General features: G+C 47.5%; 1 long non-coding RNA gene across 1 annotated transcript; it reads right to left on the minus strand.

Moving 5' to 3' along the window:
* Positions 1 to 4,751: 4,751 nt before the first annotated feature.
* On the minus strand, positions 4,752 to 5,824 carry LOC119288409. The gene is made up of 3 exons (XR_005141175.1): positions 5,679 to 5,824; positions 5,507 to 5,565; positions 4,752 to 4,843 (listed from the first exon to the last, which is right to left on the minus strand). It is a non-coding gene; the product is annotated as an uncharacterized LOC119288409 (long non-coding RNA).
* Positions 5,825 to 20,160: the final 14,336 nt, after the last annotated feature.

Below are 20,160 nucleotides of genomic sequence, written 5' to 3' on the forward strand. Positions count from 1 at the left end.
TCAGTTTTTTTATGGGGCTGAAAGAGTCTTGTTTGGGTGCACGTTCATTATAATAGAGGTGGAATTTTAATAATCACCACAAAGCTATATTATTATCCAGTGTAACTTCTCTCAATGTATTTTGTATCCTGTAGCACGAACGGGTATTCACCTATAATAATATTAGAAAGTCAAGAATGTTGCCTTAAAGATATAGGCTAAACACATTAAGCATATACCCCGTTAGAATGCACGGGTAACTAAATCATGGGTATAAACTGATAAATATTTATATTCATATGGACAAGCAATAACAAACTAACATACTAGAATATTTATATCCCGTTGCAACGCACGGACATTGTCCTAGTGTATGAAAAAATTGATGTAAAGGAGAGGATTCAATACCTTAAATGGCAGCAATTTACACCATGGAGGTTCGGCTTATAATAATGAAAAAACAGTAGCGATTGCCTCTATGCATCCCTGTTGGCGGTAGGAGGCGGGAGCATATGGTTAACCAGGCTTGCTTTTCTCTCTCTGTTGTTTGTCGCCCCCGGATGCTATCGTCGTTGTGGACGATATCCTGCTCTGTTATTCCTTCAAATAAATAAACCTTGGATGTCGCCAAGGAAACTTTGAAACTCAAGTTTTCTATGTGGCTTGCTTGTGGCGTACGGTTTCTTAAATGAGATTAGTGTTAGCAGCCCCTCGAGTCTCATCCTCCTCTCCCCCTCCTCGCCGCCGTCCATAGCGCCGCCGGGCGAAGCCTGGCCTGCTAGACGGCGGCGGGGCTTCTCCCCATCCTCTTCGTCCTGGCTGGCGCGGGACATCGGGATCCAGAGGAACGCCGGGTGAACGTGGGGTCCGGCGGCGCGGCGGATGGATCTCCCATCGGCGTCGTGCGCGGCGCGGCGGTGGCGACCTGTGTGTCGTGAGGTGGTGGCTGCGTTGGCCTGACCGGTGGTCGCGGGTGCCGCCGGATTTAGATCGGATTCATCTGGATCCTTTCTTCGGACTCCGTCGGCCGCCGCGGGGTGGTGATGATCGTCGCTGGCCACGTTGGATCGTTGGATTCGGCGTCTGGAGATCTACAAGGAGTTCTTCTCGATCCTCCTTTCTGGCGGGTTTCGGATCGTGGCTTGCCGGATTCGGAGTACACGGAGGTTTGGTGGCATAGGATGGGGACCGGAGGAAACTTTGGTCGGCGTGTTCGGCCCGACATCGGCGACGTCACTTGACGCCGTTTCCCCTCCTGGAGGCGAAGCCGAGGTCCCCCCCCCCCCTATCCACCCCCGAACCCCTCCCGAACGAAAGTCTAAAATTCAGTCTGGATTGGGCGGCGGCGGCGTCCTGCGCGTCGTATCCTCTATGGAGGCGCCGTCTTGGGAGGAACTGCTGTTCAAGGGAGAGATGTTGTGGATGGTGGGCTCCGAGTAGCTCCAGCAGTGGCGATGGTGTGGAGGTTGCCTGGTGGTGCGGCGTTGTATCTACCGCGTCATTGACGATGAGTGGTGGCAGCATGGTGCATCTGCATATCGACGATGGATGCGGCTGGATGGACGAGCGTAGGGTGGTCGAGTTGTCTGGCGCCATGGTGGCGTCGACGACAGGCCTAGCAAGGTCTGTGCGTCAGTACCTGCTCTGAAGATGGATCGGTGGAAGAAGGCGGCGGCAGCCTCGGCGAGTGCACCAGACCGGCGTGTGACCCAGTCCTGGTATGTGGCTAGGATGGGGCATCCGGCATTAGATGTTAGGATTTGGTGCGATGTCTGTTTGGTATTAGGTTCGGACATTCGGCACCACTGCATCAAGGGGGTAGGAGTAGCGACAGATGTTGACTAGATGGTGACTTCGGGCTTACTGATGTACTACTTTGTAAGTTCTTTTGTGCTTAATAATTAATAAAGTGACCATATGCATCGTCTAGATGCAGAGGCCAGGGGTGCTTCCTCCTTTTCTAAAAAAAAAGCAGAAGGGGTTGAAAAGGTAAAGCATAGTGTAAAGTTGTGCAGTGCTGGGCAACCTGAGGAGAGCTTGTGCCTTCTGTGCTTTGTTTCTAAAGTATCTTAAATGAAGTTAAGTGCACACTTGATGATGGACGCCGTCTGGATTGCAAACCGCATGCTTCAGCCTACAATAATCAGCAAGGGATGAAGGCAGAAGGCAGATGGACAATCGTAACTGATACTCCCTCCGTTCTGAATTACTTGTCACAGAAATGAATGTATCTAGACAATTTTTCACTGGCAAAAGGGAGAAGCAACATGACCCAGCCCGATCGGATATTACTGTTCAGGAGGGGCGAAAAGTAGAGCAGCAGAGCGGAGTGACCCAGCCCGATCCTCTGCCGCTTCCGTCGGCGCCGCCGGCCGGAGTTGGCATGGGTGAGGCGCTCGGGATCCTCCTGTATATACTAATGGTAGGTTTCTTGTTGTTGTGGTGGTATTCGGCCTTGTGCTGGTCTGGCGTGATGCCGATGGAGTGTTGGCCGCCGTCGCTCGCGCGCAGCGTTCGGTGGCTGTCGACCTCGTCTTCTGCTTCGTCTCCTTGGTGGAGGCAAAAGGGAGGCGGCGGATCCGACGCTAGCTCCCCCAATAAGCGCGTGGCTTCCTCAGTTCGAGCCGCTCTGGTGTTCTCCCGTCTTGCTTCTAGCCGTCATGGTGGCGGCAAGGGAAGAGGTGGGATGGCGCGGCGGGGCTCGAGTCTCTGGTGGGTGTTCTCGCTGGATCTGAGCTTCCAGCGAGATTGTCCGGCCCTGATCTGCTGGAGGGCCTCCAGCGTGCCGCCTGCTGCTGCTTCCATCGCGGTGATGGAGCGCTGGAGGTGGTCACAAGGGAAGCTGGATGTCGCTGATGGAGTTTGTGAGCTCACTCGGCGGTGGATTTGGAGAAACTGTGGCGCCCTTGCTGGTCGCTGCCCGGTTGATTCCGACAAGCCGCCGTATCCTCAGGTCGAAGGGCGACCATTTGCATTCCTCCCGGCCATGGAGCCAAAGGGGAGGCAGGACTGCTTCACGGTGGAGTCCATGGCATGGAGTCATGGAGGTCTCGCTGGCCCAAGTGGTGCCGTCCCCGGCGCCGGCGGGGCGGGTTCCAGCGGGGAGCAGAATCGGACTCGATCGCAATCTTCTTACTTTGTTCGAGGTCTTTTTTGCAATTTGCAGGGTCTTGTTTGTAATTGTCCGTGTCTTTGGGGTCCTGTTGCTAAATGTACCCCATGCTTATCTAATGAATAACTGGGTCCTTCCGGACCCTACCCTTGTTTAAAAAAAAATGTATCTTGACGTATTTTAGTTATAGATACATCCATTTCCGAGACAAGTAATTCCGAACGGAAGGAGTACATATATAGATTCAGGCTGGAATTGTTCTTGCCTGTAGCTTTCTAAACTCTGAATACTTCATGTTGCAACCTCTGCATTTGCTCTGCTTTTTAAACTCTGTTTGCTCTGTTTTCTCAACTCTGAACATTTGCCTGCCACTTCCTCTGCTTTTACACTTTGTTCTTTGAACGGTGGATATGCATAAATCGACTCAACTTAGGGCCTGACAATCTTCCTCCTTCCGACCACGGGGCCGACGGAGAAGTTGCTTGCTCCTCGCATTAATGAAGGCTGCTAGCTACCCTCTCTTTCTTTTCAGCAATTAATACACACTACAGTGTGATATTTAGATACGGCGCCGAATTGACGGCCTCGTCGCTGCTTGATATATGTATTCCCTCCGTCCTAAAATACTTGTCATCAAAATAAATAAAAAGAAATGTATCTAGATCAATACATATATCAAGCAGCGACGACTCCACTGGAGCCCTGCGACCGGATGCCACCGACACTGGCGTCGGGCAACTTCACCGACACCACCACCTCCACCGCTGCCGGCAGAACTATTTGCTCGCCTCCTCTCAAGCATATCTCTCTCTCTAGTCTCTGCTCCGGAGAGACGCCCGCATGTCAGCGCCACATGTATATCAGCTAAATCAGTTTGTTTATTTCAAAACTAGCAATCATCTGAGTGCGACCTAGTAGGAAAAATTGATAGGGAACAGGTTACTGATCAAATTGACAGGATGCCAGCATGCAGATATATCAATATACATTTTGTACTAGATGGCAACACCACAAGATTATAATATATCAACTCAAATTTCTTTTAAACTATGCTCGTAGTTGGTAGTGAACAGGTTACTCTAGCTAGAGCTGCAAAGCCAAGTAGATAAAGTAGTACTCGAGGAGGAGCAAAAACGGATTAGAAGCCGGAAATCGGCAGGTCTCTTGCCTTAGCATCGTCAATTTTTTTGGGAAGAGATTATCTTTAGACATCACTAAGCAATCTTATCATTCGCCTCCTAATTGGGCACGAGCAGTTAATAGTTATGGTTAATTAATCGTGAGGAACAAGTAGTACAAACTAGCCAGATCCGAATATTTGCGCTTGTGGAACTAGTAAGCTTGCACGTGCAACGCACGTCTCAACTACAATACATTAATTCTAGGCAAACGATTCTACCCGGCCGACCGACAAAGTCAGCCGGTCGCGCGCAGGGTCGTTGGATCGTGAGAGATCGTGTGTCTCCCGACGTGTCCCGATTCACCATATCTCTCGTCCTCTTGTTTTGCTCACTCTCACCATCTCATCCTCCCTTGTTCACCCGTTCCCCTCCCCTGGCTCCACACCTCCCCTCTAGAGCTGCAAGCAGGCAGGGGCGAGGTATACACAGGCGGAGGCAAAGGCAGGGGACGCATGGGGAAGCGGAACATGGAGGCAGGGGCAGAGTCAATCCCGTGCGCGGGGGAGGCGGGCGAAATAGGGACGCGAAATCCATGGTTGCAATCGCTGAAATCGGGCGGCTGCACGGTGACCTGCCCAAATTTGGGCCGATCGGCCCTTAGTTCTATCATTAAATAGACCTACTTTTTTGAAAATTTTAAATCTCATACAAAGTACTTACAATACCTAATTTTAGAGTCATAAAAATGACTGGAAATGGGGTGTTTAGGAATTAAGATGCCCACGTCCACTGCTTAGCAACTATGAAGAGCATTGACTAACTCGTACTCCCTCCGTCTCATAATATAAGAACGTTTTTCAAGCTAACATAGCCTGAAAAACGTTCTTATATTGTGGGACGGATGGAGTAGAATATCAATTCCATGTTTCAGCAGGCAGTATATGACATCATAAATCTATGAGCCAATCTATCTAGATCCCAAACTAAAATTCAAGTGCATACAAATGTTTTACATAGGCAGATCAAGGAACAAATCCGTAGATGAGTGCTCGTTATGCTCGAGCTATAAACTATACAGCTAAAAGTATATGATCTACATGTCAAAAAATGTACTACCTCCGATCCAAATTAGTTGTAGCTCAAACTCATGTATCTAACACTTAAATAAGTCTAGATACATCCGTTTCAGCGACAAGTAATATGGATCGGAGGGAGTACGTGATCTGAACAGATGGACTACAAACTGGTTGAGAACGACAATTGAAAAAAGACAGACCGGAACCGAAGGGTTTACCTTGATGGAAAAGGGAATCAAAGAACATGAATCTGGTTGAGCGCAAGATGGTTCCTGGCCTAGACAAGAAGAAATCAAAGGAGAAAAAAATCGGATGTCATCTAAAGTTTATCTCACTTTTGTAAGTGTTGCATCTAAAATACGTGAAGGTGGCTAAGATTGGGAAGCAAACCTTTTGATAGCTATCGACAAATCAATATCACTCCACAGATGAGAGGTTTACCAATTCTGCAATCGATAGAGATAGACTGGGCATTTAGTCGTTCACCAGAATCATCACCAAAATCCTTTACAGCCACTGACTCTGTTAACCTGACCAGGTAGCTGACTTGGAGAAAAGCAGAGTGTTTATGAAACCAGATGTTAAGTGTGTAGGGTAAAAGATTATTAAATCATGATTTGCATCATCACAACAAAAACTTTTGTAGTACCTCATGAATATGCAATGCATAAAAATATGAAACACGTGAGAATACAGTTGCAAGTAATTTGATTTGAACAGAAATAAAGATCCGCAACTTACACTATTGTTCCAAACATAGAAGTCTGAAAGAGGAAGATTTTGGCCCAATCCTCCACCTCTTATGCCAAACTGATTCGAGCAGGAACTGGAGTACTGTATCTCTAGCACAATCAACAGCTAATAAAAAAATTGAACTACAGAGTCAGAGTGCTAAATCACAAATTAGTGCATGTCTGCAGCTGCATAATTTCCGAAAAAAATATGGTGGAGAGATGAGTTACCTTCTTGCTTCTTAACTACTGAGCATTGTGCCAACTTTCTGTCTCAGTGGTGCTTCCCAAGCCCCAACTTGAGGTATGTACATGGAGGAGAAGCATGGAAAGTGAAGGGGAGAACTGGAGGTAAAGAAATCAAAAGGATAAATAGTTCACCTAGGCTTGGGGCGACGATGGCATGGCCATGGAGAAGAGATCGAGCAATAGGCCCTAAAAAATCCCATATATTTACATGACAACAGGACCTGGCTAGATCCATCTCCTCTTGGAAAAGATCTCTTGATTCGTTGAAGCAATGAAACTGACACCATAATATTTTGAATTAAAATCAGAAATCATTTTCCTCTCTTGGCTAAGTAAAAGGAAGCTTGTATGTAAAACAATTATTTGGTAACTGATATCATCAAGAAACCTTTGTTTCTATCATGTTTTCACCTGCATACGTGATGCATAGCAGTATACCATTACATAAAAACCAGAGCTTGAATTTACATGAGTCCATTACTCTCCAGATCTAGCAATGGCTCCTATAAGTATGCAATTCCTACAATGCAGTTATATTCTAGACAAGGTCCTGATAAAGAACTTGATTACTACCAGGATAAGAAGGTGCTAATGATTAAAAATAGAAGGTGCCAGTGAACTAAAATAATAGAAGGTGCTAATGATTTCATATTTCTGAACTAAAATGCAAAAGTTAAAACAACCGTTTTCAGTCGAGCATTGACGCAAACACTCTTTTTTTGCGGGGAGGCGCAAACACTTGTTGGGCACACATACAACACATCTGATTACCTGAGTCAACATGCACGCACAACACACATGTCTGTCGGTCGACCGGCCGCACATGCCCTTAGTCATCCATCCAACATGCATACCACGTCAGCAGCATCATGCACGCACAAGCCAGAATTTGTAGGGGGCATTGGACATTGAGGCGGCCATTGCAACGATGATCGAATGATTACAGTCAGCCTGCTATAATGTGCCCCAAAAATCAGGCTTGCTCTACAATTCCTATTGTACAGTGAGTCATGCATGAACAAAATCCCATGCGCAGAACCCTAATATATATGATTGAGAACCGTAAGGCATGAACAAAATCCCATGCGCAGAACCCTAATGTATATGATTGAGAACCGTAAGGCATGAACAAAATCCCCTGTACAGTTCAGCAATAGGAAATCCCCTGCACAAAATCCCCTTCCCTTTGGTTGGAAGTGCAAAAGAAACTCGGTTTGGTATGTTGCAGATTGGTATGTCACACACTATGGCAATACTTTTACTCAGTTTCTTCAGTTATCAAATCTTACTTGAAAGAACACCTAAATTTATACTCCTTCATCTTCTTCATGCAAGGCATATTTTGATTGCTCAAATCCAAGTACTGACTAATAGTACAGTGGGGTTCATTTAACACAACGGTGAACATTTTCATGCTCCAGTGATATGATACTTCTATCTCCGCTACAGTTTTACTATGATTCAAATAGGACCTGGAGGCATTAGGCATTACCAAAAAAAGACAGAGAACTGCCATAATTTACAACATGCTTTTGGTTTCTGAAACTCTATTGCATTAAGTGGGTTCCAAAAAAGAAACAAAGAAGAGTTTACTAACTTTGAGTTGTAGATCAAGAGTGCAGACCAAAGTGTAGTTGTCATGCACGTAGTATTAAGTTCACTTGTCAGGGACTGCCAGCCACGTAATGATTATCAAATCAACTGATCTCCAATTTTATAAGTTAGTTCGGCGATGCATCGATCCACCCAAATTTAACAGAAGTTAAAAGCCTGAAAACAAAAAAAAACATTTTAGAGTCGTGAAACAAGTGAATCTTCTAACCATACAAGTAAATCTTAAATTATGCTACACACTTGGTTTTGACACCATAAACAAAGTTTCTTACAGCTACATGGAAATATTCTTTCTCTTTCAATAGCCATGATCTATGAAATATACAATTGTTACAAATACTATCAGTATTAGCTTACTTATAATTACTACTGTAGCCTTGACAACCCATAGCTCATAGTCATAGATGAATCCATTGGTGACACTACTACCATTGATGAATCCATTAGGAGTGTGCCTGCTGAATCAGCACATCTTGCCATGATCGTCTAGTTCTCTGCTAACATAGATTCCAATGCTTGTAGTAGGTTGAGTTCTTCCTAGAGGCATCTTGCAAAAAGAAACTTACTTGCGACGGAGACGGAGTGGTGGCGTGGCGGAGGCCAAGCTGTGGCTCTGGAGGCGGCGAAGGACGCGGCGGGGTGGCTCCGGCGGCTGGGGAGGCGGCGACCCGCAGCGGGGCGGCCCGGAGGCGGCGACACACGGTGCCGCAGGAGGCGGCGAAGGGTGCGACGGGGCGGCTCCCGCGGGTGGGGAGGCGGCGACCCGCGGCGGCGCGGGCGACGGTGAAAGGCGCGGCTTCCCGTGGCTCGGCGCGAGCCTGCGGCCAAGGGCGCGGTTGCGGGAGGCGAACGGCGCATGAGGAGGAGGAGGAGGTCGTGCGGGAGGAGGAGGAGGAGGTCGTGCGGGAGGAGGAGGAGGTCGTGCGAGCGAACGGTTCTTTTTTTTTTACTGCAGGGCAGATTAGCGACCGATCGATTGTGGCTTGTTGCGTGGTTGGTAGCGTTAAACACAGAATGATTAAGGGCCATTAGATTTTGATGATGGATGGGTGTGATTGTTTGGATCTGCCCCTCTCTTTCTTTTATAATGGTAGTAGATGAGAGTCGCGGGGCAACGCCGCTTCACCCTGGCGCCGTGTTGGTCACCGGCTGCCGTCGGATCCAGCGGCTCCCATTTCTCCTGCCAGGCCTCCTCGGATAATGAGGCCCCGCATCTGGCACCGGCCGCATCCTCACCCGTGCCAATCCATTCTGCCGCTGCTGCTAGGCTGCCAATCAGGCCAAAGCCTAGGCATTTGGGTGTTCACGGAGTTGCTTGGATGCAGTGCGATGGGAGACCCGGTATTCGTGGGCAGAGGGCGCGTCTTTGGTGCGGTCGGGCAGCCATGGCCACGCGGGGTAGCATGGTTGGTGATGTTTAGCGTAGCATGGTGGTTTGGCAGAGTGTTAACACCGGAGTGCATAATTTGCCTAGTCTTCTTCGGCCGACGGTGGCGGCAGCTGCGGGCGTTGTTTCCATGATGAATGCTCGGTCATGGTGTTCTCTTCTCTTCACGTTGCTCCGGGTAAAAATTTGATCTTCGGGATCGAGCAGTGACGACTATTCGGTGTCGTGCCCTTCTTGAAGGCACCGCCTTGGAGTCCATGCTTCGTCATTGTCCCGCTTCACTGCTTCTCCATGGCTAGGTCTCGGGAGGTCCTTGTCGGCCTCAAGTGTTTTTTTTGGCTCATCTGTAGTGTACTTGATGTTCGATTGGGTAGTGTTGTGGAGCATCGGCATCCTTGTATCTTGTTTTGGGTGTGTGTTGTGTGGGTTGGTGGCATGTTGTATCGGGATTTGTACCCCTGATCGTTGCTTTATATATAAAGCGGGGCGAAAGCTTTTTTTGGTATATTTCTTTACGGAGGGAGTAGTAACCAATGTAAACAATGTGCAAAAGGTGGACAATGTTCGGAAGGCGGTTCAAAACTCTCCCCTTTTATATTGATAATATTAAAAGCAGATGCATCTACAATGATGCGCATTGTTATGTAACTTACCATGGGATCACAGATCGGGTAACACCACCATGATGCAGAAATTCAAGTGCCTTTGGCAATGTGAATGACAGTTAAGACTGGATATTGTCACACTTGCCTGCAGAACAAATGGAGTTACAGAGTGTTATGATACAGTAGTTGCCAAGAGGTTAGGGATCGAATAGTAACCATGTAAGCATGTTCCATGTTGATGCTTACTTTCCCTGGTGCATATAGAAACACAAGACTGTAGTTATCCAAGTTACAATCCAGTGTCAGTATTTACATATCTGCATATCTGCATTAAAGAAAGAAAATTAGCTTCCGATTTTGCTGAAAAACGAACATTTTACGGAAGTAATGCATAATCTCATATTCTGAACCGAACCACAGTTCAAGAACCTTGGACTTGCATCGGGTTTGGAGGATTTAATGTTTGGATGGGCAGGACTGCAACGGCTTAATCCCCATCGCGGATGCGCGCAGGACCTCCACATTCGTCCTCTCCAGTGGCCGCCGGTGATCCTGTCCCCTCCCCCGCTCACGGGGAGAGGAAACCGCGGTCGTTGAATCCCCCAGTGCGAAGAGGGGTGGAGAAGAGCGGGGAGGCGCCAAGGGAGAAGAATGGATAGAGCGGTGGCAGAGGTTCGTCGCCGGCGTCGTGGTGGAGGGCGACGGCATGGGTGGTGGACGACTACGGGCCAGCCCATTAACGGTTTCATTCGAGCCTCGTTCACGCCGGGTCGGTGCGTTTGATCGGGACTTCCTATGTGATGCTCTTTGCGTCAGAGTGTTGAGGTTTCGCACAGGGCGCGCCTCACCTGGGCCAGCCCAGAGTGGCACGCGGTGGCACTTCGCGTCGTGGAAAAAAGCCAAAAAATTGCGGCACTAGACCTGTGATTCGAACCTGGACGTGCCGGATAGTAATCGAGCTCTACTAGCCGCTCCTTCCATTGACATTTTGTGCTATAGATGCAGTGCGACTCTTAAAGAAGGAAACGACAGTAGCGAAATCTAAACATTAATAAACGAGGCCTACTGCGAGTGAACCAAAATCGCTAGGCATTGTAAATAAATATAGCAACACAGTGCTTATGAATTATAAGTCGCATCAGACTTAAATCTTTTTCAAAATTTGAAAAGTTATTTTTTGAAATATATAAATATTTTTAAAAAGTGAACCTTTTCAAATTTATGAACGAAATTTTCAAAACACAAACATTTCATGAAAAAACATGAACATTTTTTGAATTTCTCAACCGTTTCTTGAAAAAAGGAACAAAATTGAAAATGAGAACAATTTTTGACATTACGAACAATATTTAAAAAAACAGAAACATTTTCTTAAAAAAGGAACATCATTTGAAAATGTGAACGTTTTTTGAAATTATGAATAACTTTTCAAAATGGAAACATTTTCTGAATATCCCCTGTACATTTTGGATATAAGATCGAACTTCAAAAACACGAACATTTTTCAAATATGTGAACAAACTTGGAAAATCTGGAACATTTTTCAAAACTCTCGACCATTTAAAAAAAATTGAGATTTTTCAAAACATGAACAATTTTCGGAATTATATACAATTGTTTAAAGATGCAAACATTTTTTAAAATTACAAAGAACAAAATGAACAAAATTCTGTCAATCTGCGAACAAAAACAAAACGGACACTTACATAGCATCTGAACAAATTTGGAAAATGCTGGAACATTTTTAAAAATTCCAGAACATTTTCTGAATTTATGGTTACAACTAAAAAGTACAAACATTTTTTAAAATTCTCTGAACATTTTCCAAATTTGTGAATAAATAAATAAATCATGAACAATTAATGAAACTTGTGAACAAAGTTTCAAATCAGAACATTTTTTGAAATTTCGAACATTTTATGAACTTTTGAACAAAAAATTCAAAATAATTATAAATTGAAAAAAATGAATTTTGATCTTTTTTGTAAAAGAATCTAACAATATTTGAAATTCTAAGCTTTTGGAATTTCTCAACAAAATTTAAAATCAGGAACGTTTCTGGAAAAATGAAAACGAAATTAAGAATGGACGTTTGAACATTTGATGAAAGAGGGAAAAAAAGAAAAAATTCAAAGAATAGAAGAAACAGAAAAAAGAAAAAAGAAATAAAAATAAAAAAGAAACGGAAAAGGAAAAAAACAAACAGGAAAAAACGGTTCAGGAACCTTCTAGAAGGCTCCCAAAACCGAAAAAACCGGCTGGTGAACCTTCCCGAACGTTCCCATAACCGGGATATGGGAGATGCCCGTCTCCCTAGTAAATGGGCTAGCCCGTGTCGGGTGGATCGGCGATCCCCTCTATGCGACGCGCCGGCAATTTGACGCAGAATGCGTCGAATAGGTTTTTACCGTTTAACCGGTTACATCTGGTTTTATTTCTTTCTCTTTTTTTTATTTATGTTCGTTTTTCTTCAGTTTTCTAATTTTCTGCGTTTTCTTTTGTTTTTTCTTCGCTTTTATTTGTTTCCTCACTCGTTTGCTCCAGTTTTCATTTATTTCTACAATTTTCTTTGGTTTTTCTTTGCTGTAGGTTCGCGTAGGTCCAGTTTATTATGGTTTTATTTTTATATTTCTTTGCATTTTATTTTTTGTTTTATTTGTTTTCTCACCGTTTTCCTTTGGTTTCCTTTTTTTCTTCATTCTTTCTTTCGTTTTCCTTGTTTTATCATTGTTTACTTTGGTTTTTCTTACTTTTGTTATATTTTGCTATTATTTTGTTTCTTCCTTGCTTTTCTTTGTTTTCCTTGGTTTTATTTTGTTTAATTGTTGTTTTTTATTTTTTTGACACACGTGTCTCCTTTTTTTAGTACACAATGTATATTTTTAGTGCACACGGGAAACATTCTTATGATACACTTTGGACATTATTTAAATGGATGATATAAATGTTTTTCAAATACATGTTTTAAACACTTTTTGAATACACAATAACATTCTTTCCGAATACAAGTTTTGTATTTTTAATTAAAATAATCACATTTTAACCATCGAAACATTTTTTTCAATTGTTGGAATTTTTCTTTAGAATGGTACATACATTTTTAATGGTAAAAGACATCTTTTATACAGTACCATACTTTTTTTAATTGTATACATGCTTTGACAATGTTAAAAAAAGATTTTGGAAACTCGTGAAACATTGTTTTCCAAGTGATACATAGATTTTTTTAATGTGTGAAATATTTTGAATATGTGAACATTTTTTATATATTGTATAAACATATTTCTAAATGGCAAGTGCATTTTTCAAAACACATGATATTTTGTTTAATGTAACAAACATCTTTCCTACACATGGTTAACATTTTTCTTTATGTTTAACATTTTTTCAGTGCATGATTAACATTTTTTAAATTTTATGTAAATTGCTTTTTCTGAATATTTGGTTGTAGCTTCAGGTCCATTTCAAGCGTCAAGTCGACTCCACTGGGGCCTGGCAATCTTCCTCTACACTTCTTCGGCATCTTTTTCTCTCTCAATTCCTCTACACCAGAGCCCAGAGAGACACCCGCGTGCCAGCGGCGGCAGACGGCAGTGTGTTCGCACGAATCGCGACTCCAAGACAGAAATCAGTTCAAAGAAGCTACTGGTCCAAAATAACATGGAGCATGCAGAATATATATATTATTTTTTTGAGGAACCGGCAGGAGCACTGCCTTTTTCTTTATAGAAGAGATGGTGAAAAGACGCAATTTACAGAGGGACGAGCGTTTTTAGGGAACGTCGCAGAAACCACAAAAGACCAACCTAGAATCTAGATTAACCATTGCCGGCGGTTGGCAGGTTGCCGGCAAACGCCAGGTCGCTCTGATTGATTGCGTCTAGGGCTAGAGCCGCCACCTCGCGATGCGTTAGCCTTTGTCCAGTGAAGACTCGCCTATTTCGCTCCTTCCAAACGGACCATATCGTGTAGATGATTCTTCCCCTGCGCCTCTTGCGCACTTGCTTGGACTGAGAATTCAGAGTCTTGTCCCACCAGTCAGACACATTTCCTGGCTCCGGGAGGAAGCCCGAGATTGGAACGCCTTCGTTAGTCCAAGAGTTCACCTGGTTCCAAACCGCGACCGTGAAGGGACAGTCTTTGCAGAGGTGAGTTGCTGTTTCTGGCTGCTGAAGACAGAGCATGCATCTGGGATCGTGAGGCCATCCCCTCACGGCCAGCATATCCGCAGTGAGAATTCTTCCGTGCAGAGCTAGCCATGCGAAGAACTTGCACTTGGGCTCAGCGTTTGCGGACCAGACCTTGGTCGTGTCAAAACGTGAGTAGGAGCCGAAGAACTGCACGCTGTAGGCAGAGGCGGCCGAGTAAGTCCCCGAGGTGGTTAAGTTCCAGCGAATGGTGTCCTCTTGGTCAGGGAGGAGGGTGATCTGACTAATGTGGTTCGAGAGAGACACGAATTCACCTAGCTGCTGAATGGTCTGCAGTCTGGCCACCGCCCTAATCCAGTTCTCGTTCATGAGCTCGTTGTGCACCGATCTGTTTTTTCTTGAGGCAATCTTGTAGAGCTCTGGAGCTAGGAGCTTGAGCGGACCTTCACCAGTCCAATTGTCGTGCCAGAACAAAGTCTTCTGCCCATTGCCCAGCGTAATAGAGGTACATGCACGAAAGAGGCTCATGTCTGATTGGTCACACGGCAGCTCCGGTCCCACCCATGGCCTTTCTGGGTCAGTCCATTGCAACCACGGCCACCGTAGGCGCAGGGCACGGCTAAATCTCTGTAGGTCCATGATCCCTAGACCGCCCAAATGCTTTGGGCGGCAGACGGTCTTCCAGTTAACAAGGGAGTGGCCTCCGGAGGTCTGAATTTGGTCTTCTTTTTGCCAGATGAAGGCCCCAATGATTTTGTCGATCTTTCTAAGAGTCCCCTTCGACAAGTTGAGAGCTGTGATATGGAAGGTGGCCATGGCCGTGAGGACAGACTGAGCGAGTGCCACCCTGCCAGGCTTGTTGAGAAGCTTTCCCTTCCATCCTAGTAGTCTGCCTGCGAACCTATCGATGAAGGGTTGCAGATCAACACCTTTAAGACGACGAACATGTAGGGGGAGCCTCAAGTAGCGTCCCGGGAAGGTGGCGATCTTGGCAGGGAAAACCGACAGCACATCCTGGAGGTCAATGCCGGCACATCTGATCGGGAAGACCTCAGTATTGCTCAGGTTTGTGATCAGTCCGCTTGCCTCCCCAACGGTCTTTAGGATTGCTGAAATCGCATGAAGCTCATCCTTGTCTGGGTTCGCAAAGATGCCCGCATCGTCAGCATAAAGGGAGATCCTACACCTGGCCGTTCTAGCACCAATGGCTTGAGGATGCCTCGTCGGGAGGCGAGTTGGAGGATCTACTGAAGAGGGTCAATGGCCAGGATGAAAAGCATCGGAGATACTGGATCGCCCTGGCGGAGGCCCTTTGCGTGTCTGAACATCCTTTCGGGGTTTTCTTTAAGCAACACTCTTGAAGAAGAGGACGATAGGGAGAGACATATCCAATCTTGCCATCGCTGCCCAAAGCCAAGTCGTTGCATGACCTCCAGTAGGAAGGCCCAATTTATCGAGTCGAAAGCTTTTGAAATGTCCAGCTTGAGGAAGAGGCTTGGGATGCTTCGACGACGTAGGTCCTTTATGAGATTCTGGACATGCAAGAAGTTGTCGTGGATGAATCACTTCTGCACAAAGGCACTTTGGCATTTGGATACCAGCGAAGGCAGGATCGGGGGCAGTTTGTTGGCGAGGAGCTTGGAGAAGATCTTGGAAAGGCTATGAATGAGGCTGATTGGTCTGTAGTCTCCGACCACCCGAGCGTCCGCTTTTTTTGGGAGCAAAATGATTTTTGCTGAGTTGATGAGGGAGGCACCGTCTCCGTGGAGATTAGCGAGCTGGAGGATTGCTTGAACGACGTCATACCGGATGATCTCCCAGCATATTTTGAAGAAGGCTCCAATAAACCCGTCTGGGCCAGGCGCTTTGACAGAGGGCAGCGAAAAAACCACGTCTTTTATCTCTTCCTCGTCGAAAGGTGCATCGAGTTCCGAGAGATCATGCGAAGTTATCTCGAGGTTGTCCCAATTTAAGCATGAGCGTCGTGGCGTGGGGGTGCCCAAATGGCCCTGGAAGTGGGAAAGGAGCACCTGCTCTTTATCTTCCGCCGTTACGGCAACACCGTGATCCGAGTGCAGCGACTGGATGAAGTTTTTACGCCGTCGCCCATTCACCTTGACATGGAAAAACTTAGAGTTGACATTGCCCAGCCTGATACCCGTAAGTCGTGCACGCTGGTGCAGCTTAACCTTCTGGAAGGATAGGAGGCCGAGATAAGAAAGCTTAAGCCTGCGTCTTAGCTCCAGCTCTGCAGGGGAGAGGGACCTCCCCTCCTCGGCAATGTCAAGCCTCCAGATTACCCCCTTTGCAATGCCAATCTGAGTGTTGAGGACTTCGACTGTATCTCTTTGCCATTTCTTGAGAGCCTTTGCAGTCCGTGTCAATTTGATGTGAATCTTTCGGATTGCATTGGTTGGCTGCACTGGTTTATTCCAGGCCATGGCCACCGCTTCCTTGAAACCAGGTAGTCGAAGCTAGAACTCTTCAAACTTGAAGGACGGGCATCGCCGCACCTCCGTGTCCCCCAGGAGGAGAAGCGGTGCATGATCCGAGTTGGCAGATGAGATGGCCTGGAGGTGGGCATTTGGAAAAAGCTCATCCCAATCGTCGGAGCGGAAGAAATGATCAATCTTTGTTAGCACCGGGTTTTCTTAAGCATTGGACCATGTGAATTTACGGCCTGAAAGCCGCATCTCTTTAAGCTCGAGGTGATTTAGCGCGGAGCGGAAACTGCCAATGAGGCGGCTGTTTAAGTTTTGGTTGTTCTTGTCAGCCGCTTTGGTGATCAGGTTGAAGTCGCCAAGAATGAGCCACCGGGGCTTCACCACATGCTTCAGCCCTCTGAGCTCGTTGATGAAAAGCAGCTTGTCTTGCTCCCCCTGAGGGCCATAAACGCATGACAGGTCCAGTCAAGGCCATCAGCCAGCATGGTGACGGTGGCCGAGATGGATCCATGCATTGCCTGGAAGTCCGAAAGGCGGAAGTAAGCGTCGGAAATAGCCATGATCATGCCCCCCCTTGACCCGACGGCCGGGAGGACATGGTAGTTAGCAGTGAAGGAGGGGCCGAGCATGGTTGCGATGAGGGAATCATCGACGTGATCGAGCTTAGTCTCTTGGAGGCACACAATGGTGGCGTGGTAGTCACGGAGAAGGTCGCGCACGGCGTCACGACGGGCAGGGGCATTGAGGCCACGCATATTCCAGCATAGAATCTTGACATTAGGTTGCGCCATATGAGGAAATGTAGATCACGCTGGGTTCGAATACAAGTAACATGCATTGAGGAGGCACACACGGATGCCAGGTCGCGGTTGCGTTGGCACGGGGTTGCAAACATAGGGACGACAGAACTCGAAAGGAAGCAGCGAAGACAATGCCACGAGCTACGACACGCACGGTGGGACTATACATTGGCAACAACGGTGGCCTCGCTGGCAGCTGCTTTCTTCTTTCCTGGCTTGTTCTTGGCCGCCTTGACATGCTTCGCAAGGTTCTCGATTGTTTGGATGACAGGAGCAGCAAAAGGCGTGCTGAACAGCGCCTCGTAGGCTGACTGAACCCCAACATCCATGTCTGATTCCGGGCCGAGCAGATTGCATGCACGGGCAATCAGCTCCTGGACAGCCGAACTGCCCTGGAGGCACTGCCGCGTCTTCCTCTGTGCAATCCACCCGCTCCTACGAGGCGAGGAGAGATTGACGCCTCTGGATCCTCGGGTCTTGGCTGGCTTCGGCGCCGGGGCAGGCAACAAGGGCGCTGCAGGGGGGCGGCGATGGAGACCAAGAAACGGCCCAACTCGCCGACAGCAGGCGAGATAGAGCTCTCTGGCACCACGCCATCAGCAGTCGCGGGTGCACCTGCCGGCACCGAAACAGCATCGCCAAAGCTGCCCTCCTGGACCAGGGAGGTCGGAGAGGAGACTAGCCCTGACGACGCAGCTATGGCATCGAGGATAGGAGAGGCCGACGACGGGGACACCACAAGCGAGACGAGGTAGGGTCCCAGGAGCGCCACGGGCGGCAGGGGCGAGGCCACCGGAGTGCGTCCAGGAGTGTCACAGTAGGGAGACGAGTCAACCTTTGCCGCCGGAGATAGCATGGGAGAAGCGCAGCGGCTCGCAGACGCCAAGCCGGACAGGGGAGGCCGGGAGCCAAAACCTGGAGGGCCGTCATCGATGCTAAGTGCTCCCAGAGCGCCGCAAGGCCCATCGGACCAGGCTTCCATCCCCACGGCCACAGGCGCGGACGTGCCGGACTCCAGGAGCAGAGGCGGCACCTGACCGACAGCGGCCGAAGCCGAGGCAGCCGCGGCCGGCAGGGTGATAAGGCGTCGCAGCTCGGCTGCCACCCGAAGCACAACCTCTCGCAGCGCCAGCCGCTCGTTAGCCTCCTTGCCACCAAAGACCCGCCTGACCTTGGCCTCGGCCATCGCCACCACTCCCATCTTCCTGAAGCAGCCCACGGCCGTGGATAAGTCGGCCGCATGGCGCCGCCCGCCGCCGTCCCGAGGCCAGCCGCACGATCGTCACGCCGTGGCGGGGAGCGGGATCATGGCCGCGCGAAGCCCGCCCATGGCCAGGGCCAGCCGACCGGCGTCATGGTCGTCGCCATCATATCGCGCCTCCACGGACGCGGCTCGCGGCAGGTGCCGGCGCCACCACCACTGGCACGGCCACGCGGTGCACCCCGCGCCGTGGTGCCGCGGGAGTCGAACTCGCCAAGGATGACGACGTCGTCAGTGGACACAGGAGCGTGGCCGTCGATGGTTCCGCGGTGGCATGGCGGGAACACGGATGTCGGAGGGGAGTACGCCACTTGCTGGCCATCTTGCGTCTCCTCGTCGAGAGGGGCTGAAGTGTAGTCCTCAACCCGCATGCAGAATACATCGATGCAGTACTAGACAGCAACATCACAAGTTTTTATATATATATCCACTCAAACTCTTGAGTACAATCGTAAGCTTCGAGTGCCATATAATTACCAAAGCACCCATGACAGTATATCATTTCGTGTTTCATCAGCCAAACACAATTAAGCTTTTAATTTTGATTTATTGAATGTTCCATTAACAAATCACTCATGACAATATATAGTTTCCAAAGCACTCATGACATGGTGTACATCAGCTTAAATTTTGATTTACTGAATGTTCCTGGCATTAAATTTAAGTTGTGTGGTCTATAATAAAATTGGTGTTTATGCCGCGCTGTACATCAATCAAGATTTGTAAACCTTGCGTGGTGTGGCGTGTATGTGATTGATGAGCCATGTATAAACTGAGCTTGATCTGTATGAGCACATGGCAAAGAAGAGAACAGGCGTGAGTCTACAGAAGCTGCCATGCGTGCGTACTTGATGTAGGGTATGCATGAGATATACGTAGGCAGGCAAAAAAAAGAAAAAAAAACAGTTCCATCCATGTGGGGGCTGGCTCTGCGTTCCAGCCGTGCGTAGTGTGGACCGTAGACCGGTGCTTACGAACGTCTATGTGACTCCTGTCACATCATTTTTTTCTTTTCTTTTTTTATCTACTATACTTTCGGAATTCAGATCGTTGATTTTGATTTTTCTTACAGCTGGCCAAAGAAGTCCTAATTCCAACCTTGGTTTGCACAAGCCTTCAAATTTGTAACTTAGTGAAACTTCAGTATCTTCAAGTTGCAAGCAACTATACAAAAAAAGATTCCTTACATATAGAAGACGAGTGTCATCATTTTGAGATGCATGCACCCATTGGTTAGCACTTGGCACCCATCCACCACAGTAAAGCCAAAAATAGAGATCAGAGGATCCTAAGGTTCTTACCCCGGACAAACAAAGTTAAGATGGGTTAACCTTCACTAGTGCAGAAACGGGTTTTAGTCCCGGTTTGTAAGGGCCTTTAGTGCCGGTTCAGGAACCGGGACTAAAGGTTGGGGACTAAAGCCCACCCCCCTCCCCTCCCCCTTAGTCCCGGTTCATCACGGCCGGATTAGGGGTTTAGTGCCGGTTTAGGGGTTTAGGGTTTTAGGATTTATGAATTATTGTCTATGATCCAAGTACTACTACTTCATTTGTTTTCTCCTGATGAATTCGCTCTGTTCCTTGCCGCTTTGATTTTGCCTGTACTTTAGGTTTTCTCTTGATGCATGCATGCG

Source organism: Triticum dicoccoides, chromosome 4A, assembly GCF_002162155.2.
Source record: "Triticum dicoccoides isolate Atlit2015 ecotype Zavitan chromosome 4A, WEW_v2.0, whole genome shotgun sequence".
NCBI lineage: Eukaryota > Viridiplantae > Streptophyta > Magnoliopsida > Poales > Poaceae > Triticum > Triticum dicoccoides.